The sequence below is a fragment of the Lissotriton vulgaris genome, chromosome 9, assembly GCF_964263255.1.
Source record: "Lissotriton vulgaris chromosome 9, aLisVul1.2, whole genome shotgun sequence".
Lineage (NCBI taxonomy): Eukaryota > Metazoa > Chordata > Amphibia > Caudata > Salamandridae > Lissotriton > Lissotriton vulgaris.
The window spans coordinates 59391144-59416242 of NC_141697.1; the positions used below are offsets into that span (position 1 = coordinate 59391144).

The 25099-nt window shown below is 47.1% G+C and overlaps 1 protein-coding gene across 1 annotated transcript in view; it reads right to left on the reverse strand.

The window, feature by feature from the left end:
* The window catches only part of RASGRP1 (RAS guanyl releasing protein 1), a 306300-nt gene that overhangs the window by 248963 nt on the left and 32238 nt on the right, over positions 1-25099 (reverse strand). The gene's annotated exons all lie outside the window — the stretch shown is intronic.

Below are 25099 nucleotides of genomic sequence, written 5' to 3' on the forward strand. Positions count from 1 at the left end.
AGGAGTCATTGTGATCAAGGATTTGGAGGGCGTCATCAATTATGTGCGTCATGGCCGTTTCCGTACTGTGTCTTGCTCGAAAGCCTGATTGATGAGGGTTGAGGAGGTCAAACTGATCAATGTGTTTTGTCAGTTGGAGTTGTACGCATTTTTCCAGCAGTTTGGCCAAGGTGGGGATATTGGTGATAGGGCGGTAATTGTTTAGGTCGGCCGGGTCAGCTGTAGGTTACTTGAGTATAGGCGTGACTTGTCCTACCTTGAGGGAGTCGGGGATGAGTCCTTGTTGTAGGGAACTGTTAATGATTTTAGTCCAGAGTGGAAGGAGCAGGGGGGTGAAGTCTTTTACAGCATTAGCAGGTAAGGGGTCTGTGAGGTGATTAGAGGGTTTCAAGGTGCCGAGCAGTTTGTTAATTGATTCTTCTGAGTAGGTGTCGAAGGACGACCTTGCTGCGTTATTTTTAGGTTGAGTGGTAGTTCTGCTGATGGGGCAGGAGTATCGGTTTACATCATTGAGTAGTTCGCTTTTTATATTATCAGTTTTTTGCTTAAAGAAAGCAGAAAAGTCTTCACAGGATGGTATATTACTTGTTGTGCTGTTATATTGTAGAGGTTGTTCCTTGGTTTGAGTTTTGACTAGTTCAAACAGTTTTCTTGGTCGAATTTTTGCTTGGTCGAGCTGGAGGCTGAAGAAGTCTGTTTTCGAGCGCTTGATTTTCCTGAAGTAGGCGTTCCTCTTTTTCTTGAGCGTTCTAAGGTGCAATGCCGAGGGATCTGATCTCCAGGTGCGCTCTGCCATTCGCATGGCACGCCTATCTTCATTGAGTCTGCCGTCATACCATGGGTTCGAGATCTTGGTGGAGGCTCTCTTCAGTTGCAATGGGGCGGCTTCATTGATTATTGAGGTCATAGAGTTGAGGTATAGGTCGGTCAGAGATTGCACGTCAGAGGCGCCGGTGGGGGGAAGGAGGCGGCTGCTGCTGTGGGAAGGCAGGGAGTTGGGGTTAAGCTTCTTCAAGTCCCTTTTCCAGATCTTGGGTTTGGAGGGTTGAACCAGGTTCAGTTTAACCTTTTCTTTGATGTAGAATGTGATAATGTGGTGGTCTGACCAGTCACAGGGTTGGATTGACCCCAGTTGGGTAGAGTCCTCTTTAGCAATGATAAAGTCGAGGATAGAGCCTTTGTCATGTGTCGGGCTGTTGCAGATTTGGGTGAGATCAAGCGCATTAAGGAAAGATTTAAGACTATTCACCACTGCATCTTTCTGATCGTTCCAGTGGAGGTTGAAGTCACCCAGGTAGATTTGAGTGTTCCGCCGTCCGGAGTTGGTTGAAATCGTGTCCATGAGTTGTTGGGAGAAGGTGAGGTTGTCCCCGGGTGGGTGGTAGATGATATGTAAGGAGCATACAGGTTTGCCCCCGCTGGTGATCTCGAGGCAGATGAGTTCACAGGAGGTGAGTGAGGGGACCGTGACTCTAGTCACAGAGATGTTGTTCCTAAAAATGCATGCGATTCCCCCGCCCGTCTGGCTGTTCCTGTTGAGTCTAATGATGTGGTAGTTGGGGGGGAACTAGAATGTCCAATATAGGTGTAGAAGATTCGGATAGCCAGGTTTCGGTCAGGATAGCTAGGTCGAGGTCCATTGATATGATGAGATCCGCGATGGCGGAGGAGTGTCTAGGGGCCGATCTGCAGTTGAGTAGGATGCATTTGAGTCTGGGGGTGAAGAGGGTGGTGGAGGGTTCTAGTGAGAGGGGGACTTTTCTAAGGTTCTTGGGGACGGAGCTTCTGTTGTTGTGTGTGGGGGGCCTAAGGGGATTTGAGAGAATCGTGGGTATGGAAAGGTGTGTGGTGGTTGTGTTGTTTAGGGGAGCTGGGACATATGAACGGAGGAGGGTGTGTATGTCGTGGTCCGAGAAGGGATTGAGGGCGCGATGGGGGCGGTTGGTGCTATTGCGAGCGGGGATAGATAGCCAATGTGGGGCGCGTTGAGTGAGAGGGACAGTGGGGCGGGTGGGGTGTTTGTTGAGCGTGGAAGTGGTGGTGGGTCGGGGATGTCTGGGGTGAATGAAGAGGAGTTCTTTGATGGTGTGAAGATCTTCTTTGACTTGTAAGAGGGTGGAGATAATCATGTCCAGTGTGGGATTAAGGATGGTGTTGGGGAGGAGAGCCGAGGGTGAATGATAGAATAGGGAACTGGCGAGGGGGGGGTGGGGTGGACGCTAGTGTTAGTGCAAGGTTCTGCGGAATTAGTAAGTGGTGTGAAATTCGGTAGGTGAGAGAGTTTGGGGGTGAAAGGTGTGGGTGAGGTAGGGGGGAGGTTGGTGGTATAAGTGAGGGCATTGGCGGGAGGAAGTGGAAGCGAATTGGGGGATGAGTATAGGCTTGAGATGGTGGAGGTGCATGGAGGGAGGTGGGGGCTGAGAATGGGGGGGAGAGAGGAGGAGGGGATAGGGTAGAGGAGGTGGTGTGTTCTAAGAGACTGGTTGGGAGGGTGGGGAAATGGGGACTGAGCGTGGGTAGGGAGATAGGGTGGGAGATGATCCTGCTGTGGGGAAGGGGAGATGAGTTAAGGGCGGTGAGGGGTTCTGCGGGACTAGTAGGAGGTGTGAGGCGGGGGTGGGGGGTGTGGGTGTGGAGAATGTAAGAAGAGGAAGAGGAGTGCTCAATGCCTGTGGTTGAGGGGTGTGTAGTCGTTACAGTGGGCGGGTGAGTGACAAGAGCGTTGGGGGGGAGAGGTGGGTGTCATTCTGATGCTGTACTGGGTTAGGAGAGTTAGATAGGTGAATAGAGGTGGAGGGTGTTGTGTAGTCTGAGGGGCTAGGATAGGCGATCCGATGGTTGGAGATATGATCTTTGAGGGTGGGGAACAAATTGTCGAGTAGTTCAAGGTTCCTATCTGTGGATTGACAAAGGATGATCCCGTTGTTGTAGATAGTGATGGTAGCTTTGCCTGGGAAGAGCTGGGATGGTGTGATAGAAAGTGTTAGACCATGGGCGGATTTTCTAGTGGTGGAGACAGTGAGGGAGGCGAGGAACGCTTTCCTCCATTGTGCTCTACTTGTGGTGTAGAAGATGATGTTGGTGCTCGTGGCTCCATTGATCAATGAGTGGTAGGTGTCCACGAAGGGGATTTCCGGGTGGGCCTTCAGGAAGTTGTGTTTGAAGCGTTTGACGTTTTTTTTGGTGAGCTCGGGTGGGTAGGTGATTTTATATATGTGTTTGCCCATGGGTTCCATGTTGGGAGAGGTGGTGTCATTATTTATGCAATTTTATGTAGTGCGGACTTTACTCAAAGGTGTCAGAGCGCTTACCAAAAGGAACAAATTAGAAGACAACATTAAGTTACAAGGATAAAAGTGACACTAGTGCGCAACCAAAATACATGAGGTAGCAGTCGGTGCAATACAGCAGAAAAGTGATACGTGTGCAGGTTACAAAAAAGCGTATAAAATACAAATAGAGGTAAAATACTGCAAAGACAGGCAGACACTCCAGCACAGGAGCAAACGTTACGTAGGCAATGGTGGCACTTGTGCCAATATCTATAGCAGGTAAAATGTGTGAGGTAGTAGACACTGTGTTACACGAAAAAAAAAAAAAGTGATGGGTGCAAATTGCAAAAGGGAACAATACAGTTAGAACTTACTGGGGAGGAAGGTGTAGGTAGGTGAGGGGGGTATGCGCGGGTAGGTATAGAACCGTGCTGTGGGAGTAAGATAAGATAATATAACAAGGGTGGAAGATTCGTCTAAGATAAAATAATAATATAACCAGGCTGGAAGACTAGTCTAAGATGGCCTCCAAAAAGGGGAAGGGGAGACAAGAATAGAAGTCCTCTGTCTGTTGTAGTTACAGTTTAGTTTCCCTTTCTAATCTGAAGCAGGTCGAGTTAGTCCAGATGCTAGGAGGGGAGGAGAAAGTCTTATCTGTGTTTGGTGAGTCCTGGCCGAGATGTTGTGCAGCCACGTGGACATCTGGGGGCCATGGATGGGATTTATTACTCCAGGTTTATGGCCCCGGCCATTTTGGGCCATGGAGAGGCCAACAATGCAGTGAAAGTCAGAGCTTACAGTTAGAATGTGAATACCTTATATTCTTAAAAGTTCCTGACATCGGGGTCGACAACAAACACGATGCAACAGTACCATGGTGAAGAGCCAGGCTGTAGGTCTAAGCAGCAGGCGGGCACCCCCACGCCGCAGTACAGGCACTTCAAAGCAGAGCTGCACCGTAGCATCACCAGCAGGGCTGCACTGTAGTTGCCCGATCATGCATGCTGGGCATAACGGAGAAGCCCTGAATGCCAAACTCAGCAGTGTAGCAGCGGGCAGCTGGGGGGCAGTGGGGGGCTGCGGGAGGCTGCGAAGCGAAGACCAAGATGGCAATCTAGACATCAGTGCGCTGAATAGTCGCCTTCAGCAGAATGTTTGCGGCGCCAAGAGGCACATGATGAAAGAACTCCTCGCGGGGTCAATAAAGGTTATTTCCGAGCTCCGATGGTTTGCGTTCCACTGCGGCAGCCATTTTTTAATTTTCCGCAGTTCGGTGGCTGCTGTATTTCTTTCTTGAACGTATCCCCAGGCGCTTTTCAACACCTTCGGATATCCATGCCCTGATATTCCGCCACTGAGAGAGGCTAGAGGTTGGCGGCGGGCAGCCGTTGGGGCCAGGACGCAGGTGATGTCATCGTCCAGAATCCGGCAGCCGGTGGGGCTAGGGCTGTGGTGTCGGCTTCGGGAGCAGGAGCCTTTCCAGGTATCCTCAATCCGGTGCAGGGGGGGGGAGGGGGGGGAGCTTCTGATCGTCCGCCGGCCCTCCACAGGCTCGAGGCTCGTCGGGAGCACGAGCCCTTCAAGGTGTCCACGATCCGATGCAGGGGGGGGGGGGAGGGGGGAGCTACAGCTCGTCCGCCGACCCTCCGTAGGCTCGAGACATCCGCACCGATGGTCAGCAAACGTCCGTCGAGGGTGGTGATATCTCCAGGCGACCCGGACTGAGACGAGTGGCTAGCAGGTTCCAACCATGCGCCGGACAGGTAGGAAGAGATGAAAAAGATGCTGGTTACAATCCTGTTACTTTCATGTGTTCGGTTTCACGGAGTGGGGGGTGCTGACAGGGATAAGTCCAGAAGTGGGATCCCAAGCACTAAGAGCTCTTAGCAAGCTCCTGCTCCGGCGGCCATCTTGCAGACTTACAGAAAGGTAAAGGTAGTTTCTGAAAATGCGATGTAATGGCATGCTATGTAAAAGAATGTGTTGTAAAGGATGTTGCAATGTAAAACCTGCGTTATAAAGGCATGCATTATAAATGTATGCATTGTAACGTCATACATTCAGGTAACTACACATCTTCAAAGAAACAACTTCTATCAAGGGTCTCCCAGGGCTCAGCCTTGAGCCCAATACTCTTTAACCCCTTCACAGCTGGGCAAATTCCCCTGCTGTGCTGGGGGGCTGGTGGGCGCGCACAGTTCATCATGAGCCATGGTGGTCGTGTGCTCATGACTAACTGAGCTCGTCATGACCACACCCACACCCATTTCTTTAGAACGCTCGCACAGCAGGGGAATTTTTCCAGCATGCGAGCGTTCTAAAAGTCATGGCGAGCTCAGCTCGTCATGAGCACACGAGCACCGTGGCTTATGATGACCTGAGCTCGTCATGAGACTCGAAGGTGCTAACATATATATATGGTGCTCCTATCCAACCTGGTGTCATCCTTTGGCATCGAGACTGTGTCCTATGCTGATGATACACAGCTTATCCTAACCTTGGATAAAGAGTCTACGGCAGCAGAAGAAAAATTCCAACATTGCCTCACTGCTGTCTTTGATTGGATGAAATCCAATCACCTAAGGTGTAATAGCCAAAAGACAGAGATTATGCTGTTAGGAAAACACAACATCTTTACGCCCAAATGGTGGTGGCCGACTGATACAGCCCCTCCCCCAAATACAGGGGACGCTGTCAAGAATCTAGGGATTAGATTCGACAACCTACTATCATTTCATCAGCAGGCGCTGTCGGTGGCAGGCTCGTGCTTTCACTGGATCAAAACACAAAAAAAAATGATTTGATCTCCTTCCGGTGATAGCGCGGAAGACTGTAGCAGTAGCACTAATCTTATCGCGCTTGGACATTTGTGATAGTATTTACGCAGGAGTAAAGAAGACCGCTCTGAAAAAGCTTCAGACTGTGCAAAATGCAAAGCCCGACTTGTACGGAAATTGCCAAGGGGAGCCTCGTCCTCGACAGCCCTCCATACCCTCCACTGGCTGCCTATACACAAAAGGGTACTCTAAGAGCCTTGTTATAATCTTTAGATCGGGGCAGCAAACTGGACCCAAATATCTCAGGACAAGAATTAAACCGTATGTAACGCAACGTGCCTTAAGATCATCCACGTAAAATCTATTAGTACCTCCTCGGTTCCGCCTGACGTCCAGAGGAGGAAAGCCAATGGCGGTCCTGGGAACAAAAGCATGGAATCACTTGCCCAGTCTTCTGAGACTCACGCCGTCAGAAGTCATCTTTAAGAAAAGATTGAAAGCTTGGAGCTTCGCAGACCCAGATAGCCTAGGTCTGTCCCTCATCTGATTACGGTACAAACAGAGACCATTCTCCTTGACTCTCTGTCCACCCGCTACTTAGCGCTAAGACGCTCCTTGGGAGTGAACGGTACGCTCTACAAGTGTCCTCATTCATTCATTCACACGTGTGGCTGGTTTCAGGCTGGTTTACATCGGTGAAACTGCGATTACAATCTTGAAGTTACTCATTTACCTCTGCTGCTAGCCGCAGCATCACGGACATTTATGAAGGCATTTAAGCATGACAACCACAATACTAACGCCACACGGAACCAAGGCACAGACTTCATGTAGGAAATGCACCAGTTTCAAATGCAATTCTAATGTATGATGTACATCTGAAAACTGAGGCTTTCGAAGTGAAATCTTTACATCAGTGTGCATTCTCGAATTACAAAATCTCGAATTACGCCTACAAATGACATGCATTGCCACACACCACAGGCTGACCAATTACGGGAGTTAGTGAGAGGCCTGCAGCCGGGTGTATAGCACCAATGTACAATGCTTGTATGTGATCAAGTCAGAGGCCCCTGCCTGCTTCAGCACTGCAGGGCCTACTTTGCTTTCTGGGTCTCATACAGTGCCGGAAGTTGCGCGCCGGAAGTCGCGTAGGGCGCGGGCTCAGGGGCTTAGGCTGGTTTTGTTATTTCTCAATTGCTCAGGTAGTTTTCGCCTGACCTTGTCTTACGCACTGACACGCACCGTGAGAAGGCCCCGAAGAGCCCACGTGCGCACAGGACACAGTCGCACCAGACCTCGCGCTCAGAAGCGAGCTGTGTCACTCAGGAGGCAGAGACTTTCAAAGGAAAGACGCGTCATTCAGAAGAAGCAAGGTCTCTGCTGCAGCTGGAAACCAGACAATGTGCCAAGGGTATGAACGAACTGTGACGCCTTTCATGCCTCGTCCAATACACACGGAGAATCCAAACACGTCTTACTTAGCAACAAGGAAGCATTTTGTGGAGAAAGAGTAGCAGTGTGGGCTTTCTGACATGTATTATCATTGCTACGTGCAGCAAGTGAATGGAGGCATTGAAGGCTGACCTATCAGCAGGTCTGAAAGGTGCCATACCGGATTACCAAATAGGGAAAGTAGGCACCGGCCAATGGGCCCCACTCCTTTTCAGGGGCCCGCGACAACGGATCAAAATACAACTTTGGGGAGAGGATGCATCCTTACGGCTAGAGTGGTCGACGTCGAAACTGGGGAACCGGGTTCGAGTCTCGGCAACGACGCTCAACATCCTGTGAATCTGGGCAAATCACTTAATCTCCCCTTGCCTAACAAAAATGAATGTGTCCTTGTCTAACGAAAATGGTGCTTTGTAAAGCCCTCCGATACCCAATATCTTCGGGTCTAGTTTGTGCTATATAAAACTTGAAAAAAAATCAAATAAATTAAAGTACATAAACTAGAGACATCAGATTCACCTCATAGTTGGTCTCTTAAAAGCTCATCTTCCGGTGCTTTGGGTATTAGGGGCGGGGCGAAATATCGACTGCGCGGGGGCCTCCATTGGGTTTAATCTGGCACTGGAGCGGTGCACCATGCCACCTTGACCTTTCTGAGAAACACACCATCCCCTTGGACCATCCCTGGCATCTCTTACTTGGCAACCGTGGGAGGGCTGGCACTCTACTGCCCCAGAATGTCCGACAGGGTATCATGGAGCAGACCATCACGAGAGGGAGGCAGGGGGGATTCTTTCACTATGTTTCATGGTAATTCAATTGGAGTGAGGAAACTGGATCAGACTTCTTGAAATCTAAAATTTCCCAACTCCACCCGGCTATGCAGGTTTAATAAAAAACATTTACACAGATTATGCCCACCCCAGTCCTTAACCACTATGTTCACATAAAAACATGGCTGACTTTTTTTAACCCCTTTCATTTTCCCATGTATGTGGACGTCCTCCTTAAACATCAAATCAGGTACAAACCTTCTGACTACTCACTCTTTGCACCAGCTCTCGCCTACAACACCCACACATGGAGAGCATATAATATGTGTGTAATCATCCAATGTCTGTTCTTTACCCACTCACGTGCACTGCCAGGGTCAGGGGAGTGAGGCAAGCATGAGCACACACTTGGAAGTCCTTCCAGTTGGCCACCCTCTCAACCTGCTGGGAAGCACAGAGCACGTGGGATTTGCAAACATCTGAAGTCTGCGCACCTCAGAGTCTGAGTTAGTTAACTCTACACCAGGGGTCTCCAAACCGGTCCTGGAGGGCCGGATCCATGCCAGATTTTTTAAATAACTACATGTATCTCAATGGGGATATCCCAAAAAATCTGGCATGGATCCGTCCCTCCAGGACCGGTTTGGAGACCCCTGCTCTACACCCTCCATCCACTGGTACACAAACACTAAAGCCTTTTGGCCAGGACTGGACTAGCCACACGGAAATCCTGAAGAGGGTGCCATGCATGGATGGACAGCCTTCACTGGTCACGATTCCCCGAAGCCCACCCGGAGTCATACTGTGGGCTACTCCCCAGTGGTTCTGTGACATCACTTGGGCCACCAGGCTGGCTGCAGCAGCCACGAACAAGCTACTTATGTAAAGGGGAGTGCTTAGAACAGTGTTTCTATGCACTGCGCCTTCGCTCACGGAGTAACGCAGCCCTAATCTGCCCCATCCACCTGCCCCCCTGCTCGCTCTTCTTCTGCGCACCTAAACAGGTGGCCAAGTCACTGTGACTTCTTTGAGTCTTTAATCTGATTATCAACCTGTTCTGCCCTGAACTACCAAGGAGTAGGGGGAACTGGGCCCTGGATCCTAGAGGTAGCATGGACAGAGCAGTCTTAGGCTAAACTCAAGAGGGCATGTGAAGCCAGCTGTTTGACCATATGTAACCCCTTTAATATCAAATGAAAGGACAACACACAGTATATACATACAATATACATGTTATTTATTACTAGACAAACCCTCTGAACTCTTTATGAGTTCAGAGGCACAAGCACAATACAAGAAATTCAATTAAAATACAATGCGCAAGTGCGACTCGAATTCGGCCTTCAGTCTCAAGTACTGCTGAAAAAATATGAGACTGTTAAATTCTGGTATGGCATCTGGATGAACCTAGACAATGAGGTCTACCGTGCAATGTGGGAAGCAATTCATAACAGCCCGAATTCCCAGTATGCCAAATACCTACGACAATCCCTTGAAACCACTGAACTAGCAGCACTCTGGGAAACCAAGCTTCCTGTACCAACGTTCAAACAGGCAGTAAAGAAGGCAGCCAACAGGCACTCATTGCTTAATGACAAATTAGCCCTGAGCCATCGCTCACATGCCTGGATGACCATACAATCATTTGAAAAGTCCATGCCGGCAGCCTACCTGGAACTCGCATTCTCATCACATATTAAACATAAATACCTTTGCCTAAGGTTGGGGAACCTGCCGACCAATGCCGATCAACCCAATTGGAGAACCCCAGTGATCAAGGAGTGCGACCTATGTGGCGCAGCAAAACAAGATTTCATTCACTTGATCTGCATTTGTCCCGCACTAGACCAGGAACGCAGAAACAGGCTAAAAGCGAAGTTTGTACAATATGGTATTCGCACTTGTCGCTCCGCGATCATACAAGTCCTGTGCTCCGGGGACCCACAGTTGATCTGCAGAGCAGTTAAATTCATCACCATCTTTGAGAAAAAGAGAGGAACTTTGGCAAAGATCCAATCCATACCCTGAACTTATAATACTTGTGTAACTATTCCCTCTGTAACTGTCTCCTGAACTTCAAACGTCATCTTTTTACTTGATTTTAACTTCTAATTCTGTATGTACCTCCAGTTTCATTTTATTATTCCTTGTTCCTAATATTACGGCATTTTATCTTTTGTAATGGTTTTTATTAACTACACAAATAAAGAAATTCATTCATTCATTCACAATTAAAATACAATAAGTTGCGCAAAATACAGTAGGGCCTTAGGGGCAAGCTAAACCATATACTAAAATAGTGGTACAAGGACCACTACACGGAAAGTGAATAGGCCTAGGGCTTTGGGAATCGCTGGGGCTATGCTGAGCTACCAAGTGTTAGGAAGCAGGAGGCCCACAGGATGCGTGTGCAGTGTCTAAACACACACACGGGTTACCATAGAGAATGAATGGGAACGTAAAAGATGAAAAAGAGTTCTTTTAGGGTACTTCTGAATGGACTCGGTGAAAGTTCCTTGAAACTTAGACAGTTGGATAGTTAATACCCACAGGAGCACTGGAGTACTCTCGTTACCTCACCCACAGGAAGCGGGTGCATAGGTGTCAAAGTGTGTCGGGTTTCGTCGTCGAATCCTATAGAGCCTGTAAGAAAGATGCTGCAGGCGACCAGGAGAGAAGTGTCCGGATGGATCCAAGGGTGGATCGAAGATGAAGAGGACCTGAAAGCAGAGGGGACAGTGTCTGGGTCATTAACCAGTGACCAGGAAGGAACCAGGAAGGAACCAGGCAATGTCGCGAAGCAATCAGGTGCTGACGGGAAGCTTGTCTCTGCAACCACATGGACCAAGAGGCGTCGACAACAACCAGGAGTCAGGCACGGACTGTCCCACAAAGGCTCTCGCTGTCGGCGGTGTTGGCTTCAGGATTGGAGTCAACAAGCCTTGGCAAAGGCAACCCACGCAGGAAGCCAAGTTGGCTTCTTACTCAGACCAGCAAGGTTTGAGGGGCTGCTTCTTTTGAGGGAAGCAAGGGCCAGTCTGGAGCAACCAGACCAGTGGTGTAAATTCAAAGGATCGTCGTCAAGATGGCCACTAGCCAACAGGCAAGTGACAGGGCAGACGCGTCGAGCAGGAAAATGCAGAAGGGCCCCATGCAGAACTCTTGGAGTGTGCAGGGCTGATCTTCGGTGCAAAGGATGCTCAGGGTTGGGGCTTCTCAATCACTAATGCACAGCTTCGAGGGTGCCTCGGGTGCTGCACAATTAGCAAGTCGCAGACTTTTCAAGATGGCCGGTCCCACGTCACACGTCGCCTCCACGGGTCTCAGCTCTACTGGGACTGTGGATCGGGCTGTTGGATGTCTGGAAGTCTGGTTCTCGTCAAGCTCTGTGCTTGGGCTCCGGCGGGAGCGTCGACAAAGCAAGCCGTTGATCGCTGGATGGTGCCTATTTGTGCAGGGTGGTCACTCTTTGACCACAAGGGAGATTCTTCAGTCGTCTTCTTGCAAAGTAGAGCGGTGAAGGTCCAGAGTTTTATTTCAGAGTTTCAGTCAGGATAATCTAAAGTCTTGGGACTCAGCTCCTACCTATATACCAAATCTAGGGGCTGGATTACCTACAAGGTCGCTTCTATGGGTGTGACCAGGGAAGGGGGTGGTTACACCCCTTTCCCTTTGTCCAGTTTCGCGCCAGAGCTGGGGCTGGAGTGCCCTAGCACCGGTTTGAACTGGACTATGCATGGGACACCTTGTGTGCCCCAGGCAGTGTCTCCTTTCTTTCAGCCCTCCCTACCCTAATACACAAGAGCCTGTCTGGGGTGGTGCTAGCACCTTCCAAGACAGGAAACCTATTGTCCAAGCCTACGTCGCTGGAAGGACTCCCAGCAGCAGGAGGTCAGACTTGTGTCTGTGGCAGCAGCATCCATTTTGTGATGCTGAGGCTCTGGTTAACTTTAACCGGGATTAGTAGGAACAACATGTCTTCTACCTCTAGAAGGGTGGAAAGCTACCCCCATTGCCAGAACTGGCGAGGGGGTAGTATTCAAAATCGTATGACACCTTACTCGACATGTTTTGATAAAGCCAAACCAGAGCTAGCATTTAACCGCGAGGTTCATAATGCACTTAAGAGTATATGGTATGGCAATATCCTAGAACAGCTATAAGGACATGGTTCCGAAAGCTGAAGACAGTCTCAGCTCATGCTAGAGCACCATCTCACATGAAACCAAGCACTCTGCCTCCAGGATTGTTAAGGCCTGGCATAGGAGTGACTTATAGGTGTATATGTGTCTAGATATAAGGTTAGATATAGGTATACTATATCTAAGCAAGGGGTGATTACATGACCTTTCACCAGCTGAGTGATCAGCCAGTTGTGTCCATTTGGATGGCCAGCCAGGGGTGGCAAAAGATATGCTGCAGCCCCTGGTAGGCCTTGGATGCACCTATGCCCTGGGTACCTATAGTACACTCTACAGGGGCTCATAAGGTGACCCAATATCCAATTGGAGATGTACCTAAGGTACATGGAGTCCATTGAGCAGATAGACTGGGGTCCTGATTAGCAGGATCCCAGGCCAACTAAGTCGAACACCAGATAAACACTAGGCAAAAAATCTGGGGTAACCATAGTCAGGTATCCACCTTCCTACAATAGGGGTTTTACAGGGACTGCAGTGTTGATATGAGCATGGTCATGGTGCTTTACATAAATGACAATATGGAAACATATTAAAAATGGGCTTTACAGATCGGTCAGTGTGTAAACATACATAGCAGTAGTGCTTTACCTACGTTGTAATGTGTAAACATGCACAGCACAAGTGCTTTACATACGTGATAATGTCCCCTGTGGTCCTCTGCTCTTTTCAGCACGACAGGAGGTTTGTGGCACATTTGGCGTGCTGCCCAAGTGCGCGACAGAGAGACCCTTTCGCAAAGTGACCCCAAGCTTATGGGCAACAAGGAACTCTGTTTCTATTCATTTCAAGCCGAGGTATCGATTGCTCGAGGCCCTCGAGGCTCGCCATACCCTTCCACCGCAAGCTTGGAGACTGTCGTCTTTGGGCGGACCAGGACTGCCTGGGGAAATACTTGGAATCTGCCATACATTTCCTGTCTCAGCTGCAGTAAGAATGGGTGGGTTGGAAGCAGGGGACCCGAGGCTGTTTTGGCCCAGCAATTTTCCGCAAGAGCCACTGCTGCATACCAAGCATTCACCGTCACGCTGCATTGTGGGTTCCGCAGTCCGGACATTGAACTGTGGAACAGCATTTCCAGCAAATAGGATGCAGGTGAGCCCTTCATCACATGATAGGAGGGGCCTATTTTAAAAACTTACCAGTGAAACTTGCATCGAAACTGAGGCATCTTGAAGAAGGCGTCAAGCCGAAACCGGTCATGCCGTTTGTCGGTCATTAAACAGCTGAATGTATCCCCTGTGGTCCTCTGCTCTTATCTGCACGAAAGGAGGTTTGTGGCATACGTGATAATGTATTCACATGCACAGCAATATTGCTTTTCATATGTGGTAATGTGAGAACAAGAATGGTAATAGTGCTTTACATAGGGGTGGGCAATAAATGTCCCTCCGTGGGGGAACTTGGTGGAATTTCGGCCATTCCGCATTACACATGCAACGCAGAGTTCCAGCCAAATTCCACCACCCGCCGGACGTTGGAGATTTGTCTCGTGTTCGGCTCCCCAATGGTAAGCTGGAGAGTACAAGTGAGATTTGGCACACCGTAGTGTGATTTTTAGTTGTTAGGAGGGCGCCCAGCTAATTTTCCCCAACACAGTCGCAACCATTTGCGGTCAGAAAGCAGCAGCAAAATCAACTTGAGAAGCAGCTCTCTCTGGTGCGTTGTGTGGTGCTGTTCATGCTGATTTTTCAGCACTAATAGTCAGCCCTAGCAGAGCGACATGCCTAATTACGCCTGTTTGCGCAACCCCTCTGAATCTCGAAAAGTTTCATGCAACTCTGTAGAATTCAGCGGGGTGAAACTCCGCGAGTTCCGCCCACTGCGTACTTTATATATGGGGTAATGTGGAAACATGCATGGCTGTGGTTCTTTGCCTTCAGGGTAATGTGTGAAGGTGCATAGACATGATTGTTTGCATAAAAGTTGATGTGAAAACCAGCATGACAATAGTGTCTCATATCCAGGGCTTGGTGGAAGCATGCATGGCCTAGGTTTTACAAGCACTGCAATTTGAATATGTCCATGGAATTGTTATGTAACATAAAGAACTGTATGAGGAGAGTCATGGAAGTTGTGCTTTACATACCAGGGAATGTGAAAGCATGGATGGAAATGTGCTCTTTACATTGAAGGGTATTCAGTAACACATTGCAGTGGTACTTACACTGGGCAACATGGTGCATGGTGCATGGACAGCTGGGCAACTGCAATGCTGCCCGTCATACAAACCGTTGAGCCTTTCATGGGGCGACAAGCAATGGAAGGTGAAAGGTAACACAAGGAAGCACTGAACCTGAAGGGCAGTTCTACTGCCTGTGAGAGTTTGAGACTGTGCTATACAGACTCCTTTATTCATGTTACACCCTGGGAAGCCGCCGGGCGCCCCAAGAGCCCCTGGGAACAGTGCCCAGCACCTGCCTCAATGAGCAGCCCTGGGATACTTGAACTCTTGGTGCTTGGGTTCTATTAGTGAGAACCCTGGAACCCTGTGTATTGGCATCAATGTGTAGTGTTTGTGATGACGTCAGAGCCCACGTGACAAGGTAAAACAATTCAAAAAAGGGGGTGGTGATGAACAGAGTGTCTGAATTAAGCAGACCACTCTTACCAAGTCCAAAGATCAGGGCTTGATCCATCACCGTTATTTATCTCACTGCACCATCCCAGCTCAGAACCTGGCTATATGCAAATTAGTCTGTTCCTGTCCCAGTGCATTCATTCAAGCAAGCCGGGCCGAAGACGGCTGAAATGCCAGAAACCGGTCCCCGGTAGCTTGTTTCCTTCCCAGTATAAGAATTGGCTTGGTAGTTTGGTCTGCCCTGTTCCCATGATGCACTGGGCCAGGGTCAGACTAATTTGCATATAGCCAAGTTCTGAGCTGGGATGGTGCAGTGAGCTAAAAAACTGTGATGGATCAAGCCCTGATCTTTGGACTGGGTAAGAGTGGTCTGCTTAATTCAGACACTCTGTTCATCACCACCCCCTTTTCTGAATCACGTGACAAGGTAGACACAGTCAGTAAACACCCCTTAGTATGCATCAGTTACCTCACCTGTTACCACGTGGCCGTTACAATGACAGCATTGTAACAACGCATACCATTACCCCCAAGTCGTTACAATGACTTGCTGAGGGGGGAGAAGGTGTTGAAATTAAAATGCAACACCGTCCCTACTGTCCGCACAGACTGAAGTTGGAATAGTAAATTATACTATTCCAACATCAAACGCCCCCCTCCGCACGTCGTTGTAAAAACTTGCATCGTAATGGCATGCATTGTTACAACGCGCTCGTTGTAACGACCGTGTTGTAACAGCATGCAGGGTGAGAGAAAGTGGAAAAAAAGAGGCATATTCGACACCGTCACACCAGACTTCGCTTCCAGAAGTGAACGGTATCACTCAGGAGAGCCTTTGGCTTGGTCAATGTTTTTTAGCCAGATATTTGTGAGGTCGCAGATGTTTCCTGTGTGCCTGTGTTCAAATGTGCATGTTATTACTTTTGAGGGGGTAGCTGTGGCTGTGTGTTACATGTTACACACAAACACAGTTGTTTGATAGAACAGTGCTAGTGCACGATTGGGTGTCATCTGGCTACCTGTGCATGTGTGTTTTGTGTGCGTTTACACATGCTCATGTGATGTGCCCGTGAGTGTTTATTTATTTCGGAGATGGTGAACTAAATGTGCAAGCCCTGAAAGAAAGTCACAGGCCCATATGTATGAACACATTTTCCCATAGACACAGAATGGATAAAACCCTTTGATACACCTGGCCCTAACAGTCCTGCAAGAAGTCGATCAATATGGAGGGCAGCACAAAGTCCCCTTTTGTCTGCAGCACTGTGCCGCGTAATTCATGTGCATTATTTTACAAATCCGAGACCACACACAGCAGCTGGCATTACTGAGCTCTCTGGTTACGGGAGATGTGATTATGTGGAGAAATTACATAAAAATACCCAGCACTGAGATTTCATCTGTCAGAAGAAAATGTTCGAAATGGATTTGCCAAGTCTAATTCCCAAGGATTCCACTTCCACGTATCCTCGAGAGCAGTTTTCATATTAACAGAATCTGCTACTTTTTTTCCAAGAATATTACAGCCTTGAAAATGTGTTCTGAAAATTATGTTTCTCATAACACTGTTATCTAATGTTTCTGAAGTTGCCAGGTTGGGTTCATTGGGTGGGCACTGAAGTACAGGAATGCATGCTGCACCCACCTTTAATGATAATCTGGACAGAGGTAATTGGTTAAGTGAGAGGGTCCCATTTCTCAATGGTGTGTAGGGGGAACCGCTCATCTTGACCCAGTTTTCAATCTCCAAACCCCAGCAGTGATTCAGTGTCCCATGTCTTTTTCGCTTGAAGCTGTTGGCTGCTTTCTGGTCAGCATCAGGGCATTAGCTCCATAGAGTAAAATGAAGCCTCAGAAACGCACCGAAGCCACAAGACACCTCCAATACAAAAACATCTGCTGTAAACTACTTCCTGAAGCGCAGTCCAAAGGAAGCTCTTGATTGAAGAAGAAAATTGGCATTGACCGATAGATGTAAGCTGCATATTTATTGGTCAGTTTATTTGTTTACACTTAATTGTTTATTTATTTAGCTCATGCCGGTGTATAAGCCGGGTTTAACATGCAGAGCTTACTGCAAGACTGGTCTAAATGTGAGAACAAAACCCATTGTTTAAGAGAGTTCATTTTTATATAGAATAACTGAGCACTATGTATTTTCAATTGTTATTGTATGATTAAGAAATGTGTGATAAGGCTAAACATGCTTCACTTTAAACCTATGACCATGGAGTCAGTCAATTTAAAAAGAAAGATGCAAGACTCCAGGAATGCTATTCAAATGTCATGTTTTCCACACAGAGATAAACGATGGCGGATAAAAAGGCACCACCCACTAAACAAGGACGGATGACGCAGAGGGGTGTGTGCAACATGGAAAAGATACACTGAACAGAAACAGACCTGTACACATATTTTTGGCAAAAAAATCTTTCATGTTGTTGAAATAAATGTTACAGGAACACTCGTAAAAGCACTCAAACAAATAAAAAAAATAGGCTTGAAAAAATGGCATTAAATGGCGACTGTGTATGTTAAAGAGTAACTGGTCCATGATCTCCGGGAGCGCTAAAGACAGGAACAGCCATGATGCATGCATGCAATGGACAAACAGGAAGAACGAATAATGGAGTGAAGATAGAGCCAGCAAATGGAAAGCCTATTGGCGGACTGGAGCCCACAAAGTAGATACAACATGTCTCTTTTCGAGGCAGTCCTAAACAGGCACAGCCATCGGATGAGATAACTAGCCCAACTCTTACAGTAAGAGCCTGTATCACTACAATTTGCAACCTCTCAGTGCTCAAATCCATATCATTCAGAGAATACAAACATTACGTTCCTCATATACAGAAAAAGGCACAAGAAATACAACTGTGCCATGTCTCATAACCAGGAGCATACATCACTCTGAGGCAACAGTCTGTTCAATCCTCACAAATACACGTCCACCACACACACATGCACACACACACACACTCTCTCTCTCTCTCTCTCTCTCTCTCTTGCTCTCTCTCCCTCTCTCACGCCCAATCTCTCTCTCTCTCACCCTATCGCTTGCTTTATCACTTTCCCCGTCAGGAAAAAACATCACTTCAGGTAGCAATTAAAAAATCCTCATAGGCTCCTCATAAAGGTGGACACCACATCACTGAGAGGGGAGGCACAAACCTCAGAAGTCACGCAGAACTGTAGATAATCATACTCATATGAACCACCCAATATTAAGAACAGTTTTGGAGCAGGGACTCTGAGTCGAGGCGACAAGGATCTTGTGGTTTCTTATCAATATTAGCAAAGTGCTCCTTGTGGTGTGCTAGGCTCCTTTTCTTCATTGGAGGAGTGAAGAACTGTGCCTCATTTGTGGCAAGAAGTTGCTCTAGATCATAGACGGAGAGCTTGAGAAGGCCCAACTTAATTAATTAATTAATTGTTGTGTCTTGTAAAGCGCACTGCTACCCGGAGGCCTCGTAGCGCTATAGACCGCTGGGGAACCCGTCCTGGCTTTCCCTGTGAGATAGTCCCTCCTGGGGGTCTCCAAGGTGAAACCAGGCATCCCCGGCGTTTGTGTGGGGCCGTTGTGGAGATGAGGCAAGCTAATGCCCAGAGTTGCCGAGTGTGCTCCCTGGTCGGAGTAGGCACCGATGCGAGAATTATCAGTCCGCTGATCCTGGTCCAAGACCCTGCCGCGTCGGGAATCGAACCCTGGTCCCGGGCCGTTCTCTGCACTCGGGTCTGCCGCCTCTAACCAGTGAGCCACACTGTCTTTTCCCATATGCACCTCTTTATGTCCAGTCTTATGGCGTCAAGGCTTGATATGTTGCGCTGTCCACCTGCGATGTTGGTTTCTTTGGCAAGGTAGGGTGGGTTGTTACTTATTAATGCCTTGAAGATGGTGGATACGGTCTTGAGGATGATGAGCGGCATTGGGAGACACTGTAAATGTATCATGGTCAGGTAATATGGTTGTATTTCTTCAGACATGTGATAAGTCAGATGTTGGCAGTGTGCAGGAGGCTATTTATTGGAGCTAGTTTCTGAAGGAGCGATTCAATCAAACAGATGTTGCGTTAGCAGTGCATTGAGGTGTGAATCGTCCAGGTTAATGTACCTAAAATTTGGTCTTTTTCACAGCTGGTGGGGAAGAGGATGGAATTGGTCTTGGTGGGATGCCGTTTTGAATAGGCAGTCAGCGGCCTTAGTGAAAATGGAGCAACATCTGAGCTGGTGATATTTCTGCTTGTAGAGACCTTGAGGTAGAACTGAGGGCACTGGTCACTACTGATGCGGTGGTTGTACTCGGAGAGGCTCCGAGTATTGGTTGAAAAAAAGGTGAGAGACAGATCCTTTAAGACATCTGTGGGTACATCTGGTATCTGCGGGGATCATGAAGGGTTCAGCTGGATGGTTTCATGCCTCTTGAAGGGGCAGGAAGCTAAGTAACGGAGCATGGTTTTCTTAACATCCATGCTTGATGACAGGTTGTCTTTCAGTGGTTGATGGTTTTAAAGGGCATCAAACCTTAATACGGACTCCAAAATATTGTGACAAAATATTAAAGAAAATAACATTATATAGGTAAATATAGGCTTACTTTACTTAATTCTACATGTAGGTATCCTAACAACACGTACATCTTCATGATACGTAGAGGTGAAGTTAAGAACAGTAAATCTTTACTTACCTATACTATCTTATCTTCATAATATTTTAGCCCTCAATATTTCGGCCACAATATTTAGGTAGGGCATTGTTTATGTAGTAGATACTTAGACATGCCACTGTGTTAAAGGGCACTGAGGCAGAATTCTTTGTGGCCAGTGAGGACAAGGGCATTGCCCACTACATTGTCCAGTATAAATAGCCACGGTCTGTGGTGTGATGTGTTTTGAAGCCAGATTGGTAGTCGTGTGGGCTTGCGTGGTTGGTACTGCTTTGTTCTTGCAGTTAGATATTGACTGCTTGTTTATGTATCTTTGTTTAAAAAAAGGTGATGTATGTGATCGGGCAGTACTTTGAGAGGCGAGTTGGCGGGTTTATGTAGTTCTGAGTGCATCCATCGATGAAAGCTTTAATATGTTGCAGTGAGGTGTGGCTGCATCTCCAGAATGTGATTTCATGATTGTAGTTGGAATTATGTCTTCCTAAGTGGTTGCTTCAAAGTGGCTATGACTATAAGTGGGCATGAACATTTTTAAACTTGTCCTTTTTGGTATGCTGCATTGAGGGATCGTGAGCGGCAATAGTCGATTGCTTTATTTTATCAATAAAGTATATGGTTTTGTCAATTTTGTTCATTTTCCTTGTAAAGAATTGATGGATTGTGCTGGATGTGTTAAGCGAAATAGGTATTGGGAGTCTGGAGATGGCTAGAAACAGTGTTTGACAGCCTTGAGGAAAGTCCTGCTTCTGTCTAAAGCTTTCTTGAGGGATGAGGTGTACTCTCTATCTTTTTCTGTTCTGGTGAGCGTTCAGTCTGGAAAGTGGAGTTTTTCTATTTCCGACAGGGATGTGGTCTGACGTTCTACTGACTGGATTACTGATCTTGGAATTTAGTAGTCGTTTTTCTAATCCCGGCTTCCCCTTGACCACCAAATCAAAAGATTCTGAGCAAATCGTTTTGTTTCTCTAAATTTTAAAACGTAAACATTTTAAGTGGTACAAACTGTTAAACACTGCCTAGTAAAGTTCCAGTCACATTCCACACCTCAATCTTGTTTCTGCCATGCAGACCCAACAGGGCAGCGTAAACATACTGCTTTGCTATTACCACTTACCGCCGGTGGCTAATATTTCTAATACAATAGCAATTTTCTCTACAACGGGATTCCCTGCTGCCCTATACCAAATAACCAAAGTAGGTAAAAGAAAACAGAAGAAGAAACCCAGCTGTAGATTGAATTCATAACACCAACCCCCCTACAAATGACAAATGCTCACAATACCCACATTCACACCAAGCTAAGAACCAGAGGATCTGAACTCAGCCGCTAGATAGCGCTGGAAACACTACAATCCTCGAAACTATCTACGACGACAGTCAATTCTCTCATTAAGCTCACTCTTTGGAACACTCTCTCATTTCACACCAGAAATTTAGCGTATCTCGCTTCTCTGACCTCCCCAAGACACTTCTCCTTCCCCGACATCTCAAGCTAGTCCAAGTCAGATGTGAGTGTTTTCTTCTGGTATAGGGTTTTCTCTGCAGCATTGTGCTTACATTGCAGGTACATAGTCTGCTCAAGTGCTAATAATCCAGACCAAGGTGCTCATTCAATTCTTTTATTCGATTAACCGTTTTGTCAATCATAAAAAGTACATCATAGTTAAACAATACATCGTAAAATCACAATTGTTATTGATACATTTTAGGAATACAGTTTTTGTTCATTTACAGCACTAGTACTGATAATCAGGCAAAATTCATTTCCAGAGTTTTACGAATGGCTATACAAGTTTTCAAGAACACAGCTAAATTCTTTGCCACATATTGCGAATCGAGCTGTTGCAAGGCTAAAAACGCCGGGCGACAGGTCCTCAACCCCATTTGGCGCAGCAAAGGTAGAACCCAGCGCCTGCGTGGTACTGCATAGTAGTGACAAAACAGTACTACGTGCATTGTTGTTTGGGGGGAGACCTTGTCGCATGGACATTTATCCAAATCGTGTGACCAGATTAACATTTTAGGAAAGGTAACTAAACGAAAAAACAAATTAAACCGAAACCTCGTTAATAGGTACTTTTCATAGTTGGATATGTGATATGATAAATATGGTTGTATACCTAGAGACATCTGAACCATCAAAATATGGGCATTAGATTGTTTAGATACTTCACCGGACATACGGAGTTCCCTTAGGTGAGTAAGACAGTGATCTTTCAGGGTTTTTCTACTCATCTCAGTGATGGCTGAAGGCTCGATGATGTACTGGGTAAGGTCAAGGTCTTTCAGGAAATTGACCACGTAAAACAGCCATGGGATGTTTTTCCAGGCCGACATCTCGAGACAATCTGAGATCAGGGCACGCGTAAGGTGACACTGGGGCTTTGTCCATATGCGGTGCCATAGGAGCATTGGTTGACACCTAACATAATCTGTTAAATAGTCTATCCCAAGCTCTATATGGCATCCAAAAGAGGGGGCGCTCCGCGGGAGAGCCAGGAGATATTTTACGAAGCCATTTTGGATTTTTTGCAGTTCATCTGTTTTTACGTAGCCCCAAACCCCGGCTCCGTATGTGGCGATGCTCAGGCATTTTGCTTGGTGGATTTTAAGCAGTACTGAGGGAGATGGTTTACCCATTTTTCTGGAAAAGGAGAAGAGGGCGGAAGTTGCACGTAGGTAGAGCAATCTTCTATTTACCATCGCCCTTTTCCATGATAGTTTATCGTCTACAAGGATGCCCAAGTAGGGGTATTCCGTAACGCGTTCCAGTTTTGATTGGTCTATGCAAAGATGTTTCGAGCTTTTTACCTTGGGCCCTGATTGCATGACAAAGGTCTTGGTCTTATTGACCTTTAGCCCAAGTGAGAGCATGAAAGTGCAATATTTGTCTAGCTGTTTCTGAAGCTGCACTAGGGTCCTAGCGAAAATTACGGAGTCGTCCGCATAGAGGAGTGCTGGTATCGGGCGCTTATTGATGGTAGGTAGATCCCGGCTCCCCTCTAGCATGGCCGCTTCCAGGCCGGTGGTATATAAGTTAAATAAAAAGGGGGCGAGGACGCAGCCTTGTCTTACTCCGCGGTTTATTGGAAAAGATGGTGTCAACTCTCCACCAGTACCAAATCTTACGCGAGCCGATGCGCCAGTATAAAGCTCCCGCAAGAATTTGAGAAGAGGTGGGTCAACACCCAACTTGTCCAAAATGGACCACAGCTTAGCATGGATTACACAATCAAACGCCGCGCTGAGGTCGACGTAGACCATAAAAAGGTTTCCCCGTTTAACTCCAGCATATTTCCCTATTAGAAGTGTTAGGTTTAGTGCTTGTTCGACGGTGCCCAGTCCCTCCCGGAATCCATACTGTAGGTCCGTTAAGATGTTCTTTTCTGTCGCCCAGTCCTGAAGGCGGTCCAAGATTAAACGGCCCGCGACTTTACCCAGTGAATCCAGGAGGGAGATGGGCCTGTAACACGCAGGGTTATTTCTCTCACCTTTTTTAAAAATTGGGAGCAGTATGGAGGAGGACCAAGAGTCCAAAAGTGCATCTTTTAATACTGCAGCGATTAGCTGGGTGATTATGGGAGACCACAACTCGATGTTTAAAAGAAATATATCTAGTGGTGCTCCATCAGGGCCAGGAGCTTTTCCGTCTTTTGAAGGTGCTATTTAACACCACATTATGTAAGGAGCATGTGCTATCTTGATTTATTAAAGCTCACCTACTAGACAGCACATGCACCGTCTGCTGCGAGTCGTATTGTCAGGTTACAGTGGGTTTAGAGCCCGCCTATTGCTTTCCATTGGTGGGCTTCAGTGACACTCATTTATTTGCTATCTTGTGTGGTCTTTGCTTCCTCTTCTTATGTTTGTCACTACCCTAGAGCCTGTGTTTTGTTTACCGATCAAACCCGTATCTGTAAAAAAAAAGAAAAGAAAAAAAAGCTGGTTTCATTTTGTAACGTGCATATGCTTGTTGCATGTGTCTATAAATTTAATTTCAGCTTTTTTTTGACCATGCAGCACAGAACTGGGGATTCTGTAAAGCATTGCTAAAACCATTGCCAATTGGTCCGAAAGGAACAACCTATCAGCTTTGCTAATACTTGTTTTTTGTGGCAGCCATGGATGTCATTTAGGGGTCGCCAGAGGTCGCAGTTGCAACCCCTGGGCTCTCCCTTGTGACCCCTGGCATTATTCCTGCGACCCCTTGCCTATGTAATGACCAAGATGCACGTGGAATAGAAATCTATTTTCCTGGGTGCATGGAACCTTTTAAAAGGAGAGCAGACGGTGACTTTACTGAGATTATAAACAGTTGCAAAGCTTGAAAGTTTTTGAAGTTCGTTAAGTTGAGTCCTCCAAGGTCTTTCGTTACTCAGTTTCTGTAGGTTGATTCTTGGTTTCTTGTTTCTCCATATGAAGTTATTTATGAGCCTGTCCAGTTTTTTGTGGAATGTGTCTGTCATCGGGAGCGGTAGCATGCTGAGCGTGTAGTTGACGGCTGGCGTTAAGATCATCTTTATTGTTTCGATCTTGCCCCACCAGCTTATGTATTTGGGTGACCATAGGTCTAGTCTTTCCCTTATCTTCTTCAGGGTTGAGTCCTCGTTGTGCTCTAGTGTGGATGTTAGATCTCTCCCGAAAAGCAGGCCTAGGTATTTGAGTGGTTTCGTCTGCCATGTCAGTCCTGAGTCACCAAGCAACTCTCTGGTGGTGTGGATGTTCATTGGCTTACATTCTGATTTGTCTTTATTGAGCTTGTATCCCGAGGCTTCAGCGTATCCTCCTATTGTGTCCATGAGTGCTGTTATTGACGTTGACGGATTGGTGGTCGTGATGAGGATATCATCCGCGTATGCTGCCAGTTTGACGGTTTTTTCTTTGATTTTGATGCCTGCTATTTCGTTATTGTCCCTTATTCTGGCTAGTAGTGGTTCTAGTGCTAAAAGGAAGAGGCCTGGTGAGAGGGGGCAGCCTTGCCTGGTGCCTCTACCCAGTGTGAGTGTTTCCGATGTGCTTCCATTTACTACCACTTTTGCTTTTGGTTTGTTGTACAGGGCCATCACCATAGATCTGAATTTAGTCCCTAGCCCAAACCTGGTCATACAGTTGTTGAGGAATGGCCAGGAGACTCTGTCAAACGCCTTTTCCGCGTCTAGTGCTATCATCACCGCCTGCTTGCTGCTGTGTGTTGTGTGGTTGATGAGATGGCACAGTAGGCGTGTATTGTCTTGCGATAGTCTGTTTTTGATGTATCCTACTTGTGAGTTGTGGATGATGTTTGGCAGGACCTTGTTCAGTTTGTTGGCTAATATCTTCGCGTATATCTTACAGTCGACATTTATGAGCGAGATCGGTCTGTAGTTCTGGGGTTATTGT